Below are 7,500 nucleotides of genomic sequence, written 5' to 3'. Positions count from 1 at the left end.
CCAAGAGCCACTTTCCACGGCCTACCAACGCAATCCGAAGTGCATTGGCCAACCATTACAACGGGAAACACTTTGCCTCTCCACCAGAGACTAAGTCCAATTGGTTAACCATTTCTCAGGAAAACACTTTGCCTCTCTGCCAGAGACTTAAGTCCAATTGGTTAACCATTTCTCATGGCCGCAATTTGCCTGCCGTTCAGAGACCAAGTCCAATTGGTTAACCATTTCTCTTGAAAACACTTTGCCTCTCCGCCAGAGACTAAGTCCAATTGGTTAACCATTTCTCAGGAAAACGCTTTGCCTCTCTGCCAGAGACAAAGTCCAATTGGTTAACCATTTCTCTTGAAAACACTTTGCCTCTCTGCCAGAGACTAAGTCCAATTGGTTATCCATTTCTCGTGAAAACACTCTGCCTCTCTGCCAGAGACTAAGTCCAATTGGTTAACCATTTCTCAGGAAAACACTTTGCCTCTCTGCCAGAGACTAAGTCCAATTGGTTAACCATTTCTCGTGAAAACACTTTGTCTCTCCGCCAGAGACTAAGTCCAATTGGTTAATCATTTCTCAAGGCCACAATTTGCCTGCCGTTCAGAGACCAAGTCCAATTGGTTAACCATTTCTCTTGAAATCACTTTGCCTCTCTGCCAGAGACTAAGTCCAATTGGTTAACCATTTCTCTTGAAAACACTTTGCCTCTCTGCCAGAGACGAAGTCCAATTGGTTAACCATTTCTCGTGAAAACACTTTGTCTCTCCGCCAGAGACTAAGTCCAATTGGTTAACCATTTCTCTGGAAAACACTTTGCCTCTCTGCCAGAGACGAAGTCCATTTGGTTAACCATTTCTCTTGAAAACACTTTGTCTCTCCGCCAGAGACTAAGTCCAATTGGTTAACCATTTCTCGTGAAAACACTTTGTCTCTCCGCCAGAGACTAAGTCCAATTGGTTAACCATTTCTCTGGAAAACACTTTGCCTCTCTGCCAGAGACTAAGTCCAATTGGTTAACCATTTCTCAGGAAAACACTTTGCCTCTCTGCCAGAGACTAAGTCCAATTGGTTAACCATTTCTCGTGAGAACACTTTGCCTCTCTGCCAGAGACTAAGTCCAATTGGTTCACCATTTCTCTTGAAAACACTTTGTCTCTCCGCCAGAGACTAAGTCCAATTGGTTAACCATTTCTCTGGAAAACACTTTGCCTCTCTGCCAGAGACTAAGTCCAATTGGTTAACCATTTCTCAGGAAAACACTTTGCCTCTCTGCCAGAGACTAAGTCCAATTGGTTAACCATTTCTCGTGAAAACACTTTGTCTCTCCGCCAGAGACTAAGTCCAATTGGTTAATCATTTCTCAAGGCCACAATTTGCCTGCCGTTCAGAGACCAAGTCCAATTGGTTAACCATTTCTCTTGAAAACACTTTGCCTCTCTGCCAGAGACTAAGTCCATTTGGTTAACCATTTCTCTTGAAAACACTTTGTCTCTCCGCCAGAGACTAAGTCCAATTGGTTAACCATTTCTCGTGAAAACACTTTGTCTCTCCGCCAGAGACTAAGTCCAATTGGTTAACCATTTCTCTGGAAAACACTTTGCCTCTCTGCCAGAGACTAAGTCCAATTGGTTAACCATTTCTCAGGAAAACACTTTGCCTCTCTGCCAGAGACTAAGTCCAATTGGTTAACCATTTCTCGTGAGAACACTTTGCCTCTCTGCCAGAGACTAAGTCCAATTGGTTCACCATTTCTCTTGAAAACACTTTGTCTCTCCGCCAGAGACTAAGTCCAATTGGTTAACCATTTCTCTGGAAAACACTTTGCCTCTCTGCCAGAGACTAAGTCCAATTGGTTAACCATTTCTCTTGAAAACACTTTGCCTCTCTGCCAGAGACTAAGTCCAATTGGTTAACCATTTCTCGTGAAAACACTTTGCCTCTCTGCCAGAGACTAAGTCCAATTGGTTAACCATTTCTCAGTGGCACACCGAGGGCAATCTGTAACGTCTCGCGGGCCCGGGGGCCCCTTTGCACGGCCTGCCAATGCAATCCGAGGCGCACTGTCCTTCGTTTGGTTAACCATTTCTCAGGGGCACACCGAGGGCACCCTGCACTGTCTCGCGGGCCCGGAGGCCACTTTGCACGGCCTGCCAATGCAATCCGAGGTGCTTCGCCCTTGGCCGCCTTCCCGGCCGGCTTCGGGACGTTTCGGGGGCTCTCACCGGGGCAAATCCGGTCCCCCGGGCGATTAGGAGGCCTCCCCGGGCAGGCCCGGGCTTCAGGCCGCCGCTTTTCCATCCCGGCCGAAAGAGGCGAAAAATGCCGAAAATGGCCAAAAATGGCCGCCGGCAGGGCCTGTCGGTCGGTTTGGCGGCAGCCTGGGTCGGTCCCTGCAGACCTGGAGGCTCGAGAAGGTTTTTGGCGATGTCGACCGATTCTCGATTTGCCACCTCCTACTATTCTGCAGGTACCCCGCCAACCTCCCCTGCCAACAATTCCAACCGTAAGGTCGGGCGGTAGTCCTACCGTCCAGGAGGCCCCAAAGCCCGCAAAACGCCATTTTGCCCTTTCCTCATCGGGACTTCCGAGGGGAACTCATTAACCAGCTCCAGGAGTGGCATGCCAGAAAATGCAACTTGACCCGTCGCCGGGCAGATTCGCTACTCTCTGCGGGAATACCCCCACCGGGTGCCGGGTAAAGGCCTCGGATCTGACCTCATGGACTTCCGTCTGTGCACGGATTTTGCTCTCGCGGGCCCAAGAGCCACTTTGCCCGGCCTGCCAATGCAACCCGAGGTCCATTGTCCTCATTGGTTAACCATTTCTCGTGAAAACACTTTGCCTCTCTGCCAGAGACGAAGTCCAATTGGTTAACCATTTCTCGTGAAAACACTTTGTCTCTCCGCCAGAGACTAAGTCCAATTGGTTAACCATTTCTCAGGGGCTCACCGAGGGCAATCTGTAACGTCTCGCGGGCCCGGGGGCCCCTTTGCATGGCCTGCCAATGCAATCCGAGGCGCACTGTCCTTCGTTTGGTTAACCATTTCTCAGGGGCACACCGAGGGCACCCTGCATTGTCTCGCGGGCCCGGAGGCCACTTTGCACGGCCTGCCAATGCAATCCGAGGTGCTTCGTCCTTGGCCGCCTTCCCGGCCGGCTTCGGGACGTTTCCGGGGCTCTCACCGGGGCAAATCCGGTCCCCCGGGCGATTAGGAGGCCTCCCCGGGCAGGCCCGGGCTTCAGGCCGCCGCTTTTCCATCCCGGCCGAAAGAGGCGAAAAATGCCGAAAATGGCCAAAAATGGCCGCCGGCAGGGCCTGTCGGTCGGTTTGGCGGCAGCCTGGGTCGGTCCCTGCAGACCTGGAGGCTCGAGAAGGTTTTTGGCGATGTCGACCGATTCTCGATTTGCCACCTCCTACTATTCTGCAGGTACCCCGCCAACCTCCCCTGCCGACAATTCCAACCGTAAGGTCGGGCGGTAGTCCTACCGACGAAGAGGCCCCAAAGCCCGCAAAACGCCATTTTGCCCTTTCCTCATCGGGACTTCCGAGGGGAACTCATGAACCAGCTCCAGGAGTGGCATGCCAGAAATTGCAACTTGACCCGTCGCCGGGCGCACTCGCTGCTCTTTGCGGGAATACCCCCACCGGGCGCCGGGTAAGAGCCTCGGATCTGACCTCATGGGCTTCCGTCCTCGCACGGATTTTGCTCTCCCGGGCCCAGGGGCCACTTTCCCCGGCCTTGCGAAGGCAATCGGAGGTGCTTCGCCCTCGAAACCGCCTTCCCGGCCGGCTTCGGGACGTTTCCGGGGCAAATCCGGTCCCGCGGGCGAAGGGGAGCCTTCCCCGGGCACGCCCGGGCTTCAGGCCGCCGCTTTCCGTGACCTACCGAAAGACGCGAAAAATGCCGAAAATGGCCAAAAATGGCCGCCCGGCACGGCCTCGCGGTCGGTTTGGGGGCAGCCTGGGTCGGTCCCTGCAGACCTGGAGGCTCGAGAAGGCACTTGGCGATGTCGACCGATTCTCGATTTGCCACCTCCTACTATTCTGCAGGTACCCCGCCAACCTCCCCAGCCAACAAATCGCAAATGCCGATCGGCGGGTGACCGTCCGGTAGTCATGCCGACGAAGAGGCACCTAGGCCCCGCAAACGCTTCCAAATCCGACCCCATCCCGGACCGGTTCTTTTTTAAAAAAGGCTCCCAGGATTCCGGATTTTTTCCTGCCGCACTCGGGACCACCCGACGGACACGAAACCGGGAACCTTTCCCCGGTCCGACCCTCCTCGGCCCGGCCAGCCGACGCCGAAGCGGCCGACTGGTTAATGATTTCACCCTGCTCCGACGTGACGCGTTTTCCAACCGCGCATGCGCGGCTCTGCCACCCGAACCGCCCCCTCACGTGGGGGCTCTGGGTCCGCCCCCCGGCAGCCATTTCCTCCTGCCGGTCCGTTATTTTACGCCGTTTTTCGCCCTCCAGCCCTGCCGGAATGCTGCCTGCTCGCTGGTTAACCATTTCGCTCCCTGCACTTCGGCTTCTGCCCTGCTGGGGAAGCCCGCTGCTGCCTCTAACCGTACTCACGGGCGGGCGGCTCTCCTGCGCGGCCTCCGGCCACGCCCCCTCACCTGGTTTGCTGGGAACCCGCCCCCGGCAGCCTGTTACTCGTGCCGGTTCGGTCTTATCGGCCCTTTTTGCACCTTCCCTGCCTGCTGGCATGCTTCGGCTCACCGGTCAACCGGTTCCCCGTTCTCCACTTAGACTTTTGAGCTGCGGGGCTGGTCTGCCGCGAACTGCACCCGTATTACGGGGCGGGCGGCTCTACTGCCCGTACGGCTGCCCTGCCTGTTAACTGGTTAACCGTTTCCCCGTCCACTACTTCGTCCCTGGACCTGCCGGTGTGTTCTGCAGCTAACTGCACCCGTATTACGGGGCGGGACGCTCCGCTTACCGGCCGGCTGCCATGCCTGCTTAACTGGTCAACCATTTACTCACATATACTTAGCCCCTGGAGCTGCTGGGCTGGTCGGCGACCTAACTGCACCCTTGTTGCCGGGAGGTCGGCACTAATTGCCGGCCGGCCGGCTGCCCTGCCTGCTAACTGGTAAACCCTTTACCCACATGTACTTAGCCCCTGGATACTGATGGGCTGTTCTGCACCTAACTGCACCCTGATTAGCGGGCGGGCGGCTTTAATTGCCGGCCGGCTGCTCTGCCTGCTAACTGGTTAACCATTGACCCACATGTACTTAGCCCCTGGAAACAGAGGGGCTGTTCTGCACCTAACTGCACCCTTATTAGCGGGCGGACAGGCGGCCGGCTCTAATTACCGGCCGGCCGGCTGCCCTGCCTGCTAACTGGTTAACCATTTACCCACATGTACTTAGCCCCTGGAAACTGATGGGCTGTTCTGCACCTAACTGCACCCTTATTAGCGGGCGGACAGGCGGCCGGCTCTAATTACCGGCCGGCCGGCTGCCCTGCCTGCTAACTGGTTCACCATTTACCCACATGTCCTTAGCCCCTGGAAGCTGATGGGCTGTTCTGCACCTAACTGCACCCTTATTAGCGGGCGGGCGGCTGTAATTACCGGCCGGCTGCCCTGCCTGCTAACTGGTTAACCATTTACCCACATGTACTTAGCCCCTGGAAACTGATGGGCTGTCCTGCACCTAACTGCACCCTTATTAGCGGGCGGACAGGCGGCCGGCTCTAATTACCGGCCGGCCGGCTGCCCTGCCTTGCTAGCTGGTTAACCATTTACCCACATGTACTTAGCCCCTGGAAACTGATGGGCTGTTCTGCACCTAACTGCACCCTTATTAGTGGGCGGACAGGCGGCCGGCTCTAATTACCGGCCGGCCGGCTGCCCTGCCTGCTAACTGGTTAACCATTTACCCACATGTACTTAGCCCCTGGAAACTGATGGGCTGTCCTGCACCTAACTGCACCCTGATTAGCGGGCGGGCGGCTCTAATTGCCGGCCGGCTGCTCTGCCTGCTAACTGGTTCACCATTGACCCACATGTACTTAGCCCCTGGAAACTGATGGGCTGTCCTGCACCTAACTGCACCCTTATTAGCGGGCGGACAGGCGGCCGGCTGTAATTCCCGGCCGGCTGCGCTGCCTGCTAACTGGTTAACCATTTACCCACATGTACTTAGCCCCTGGAAACTGATGGGCTGTTCTGCAACTCACTGCACCCTTACTGGCGGGCGGACAGGCGGCCGGCTCTAATTACCGGCCGGCCAGCTGCCCTGCCTTGCTAACTGGTTAACCATTTACCCACATGTACTTAGCCCCTGGAAACTGATGGGCTGTTCTGCACCTAACTGCACCCTTATTAGCGGGCGGGCGGCTGTAATTACCGGCCGGCTGCCCTGCCTGCTAACTGGTTAACCTTTTACCCACATGTACTTAGCCCCTGGAAACTGATGGGCTGTTCTGCACCTAACTGCACCCTTACTAGCGGGCGGACAGGCGGCCGGCTCTAATTACCGGCCGGCCGGCTGCCCTGCCTTGCTAACTGGTTAACCATTTACCCACATGTACTTAGCCCCTGGAAACTGATGGGCTGTCCTGCACCTAACTGCACCCTTACTAGCGGGCGGGCGGCTGTAATTAGCGGCCGGCTGCCCTGCCTGCTAACTGGTTCATCATTTACCCACATGTACTTAGCCCCTGGAGCTGCTGGGCTGGTCGGCACCTAACTGCAGCCCTATGGCCGGGAGGTCGGCTCTAATTACCGGCCGGCTGCCCTGCCTGCTAACTGGTTAATCATTTACCCACATGTACTTAGCCCCTGGAGCTGCTGGGCTGGTCGGCACCTAACTGCACCCGTAATGGCCGGGAGGTCGGCTCTAATTACCGGCCGGCTGCCCTGCCTGCTAACTGGTTAACCATTTACCCACATGTACTTAGCCCCTGGAGCTGATGGGCTGTTCTGCACCGAACTGCACCCTGATTAGCGGGCGGGCGGCTCTAATTGTCGGCCGGCTGCCCTGCCTGCTAACTGGTTAACCATTTACCCGCATGTACTTAGCCCCTGGAGCTGCTGGGCTGGCCGGCACCTAACTGCACCCTTATCACCGGGCGGGCGGCTCTAATTACCGGCCGGCCGGCTGCCCTGCCTGCTAACTGGTTCACCATTTACCCACATGTACATAGCCCCTGGAGCTGCTGGGCTGGCCGGCACCTAACTGCACCCTTATCACCGGGCGGGCGGCTCTAATTACCGGCCGGCCGGCTGCCCTGCCTGCTAACTGGTTAACCATTTACCCACATGTACTTAGCCCCTGGAAAATGATGGGCTGTTCTGCACCTATCTGCACCCTGATTAGCGGGCGGGCGGCTCTAATTGCCGGCCGGCTGCTCTGCCTGCTGACTGGTTAACCATTTACCCACATGTCCTTAGCCCCTGGAAGCTGATGGGCTGTTCTGCACCTAACTGCACCCTGATTAGCGGGCGGGCGGCTGTAATTGCCGGCCGGCTGCATTGCCTGCTAACTGGTTAACCA

This window comes from Cetorhinus maximus, unplaced genomic scaffold (assembly GCF_964194155.1).
Source record: "Cetorhinus maximus unplaced genomic scaffold, sCetMax3.hap1.1 HAP1_SCAFFOLD_3744, whole genome shotgun sequence".
In the NCBI taxonomy this organism is placed as follows: Eukaryota; Metazoa; Chordata; class Chondrichthyes; order Lamniformes; family Cetorhinidae; genus Cetorhinus; species Cetorhinus maximus.
The sequence above is the reverse complement of the archived record's forward strand: the minus strand, read 5'-3'. Positions refer to the sequence as shown.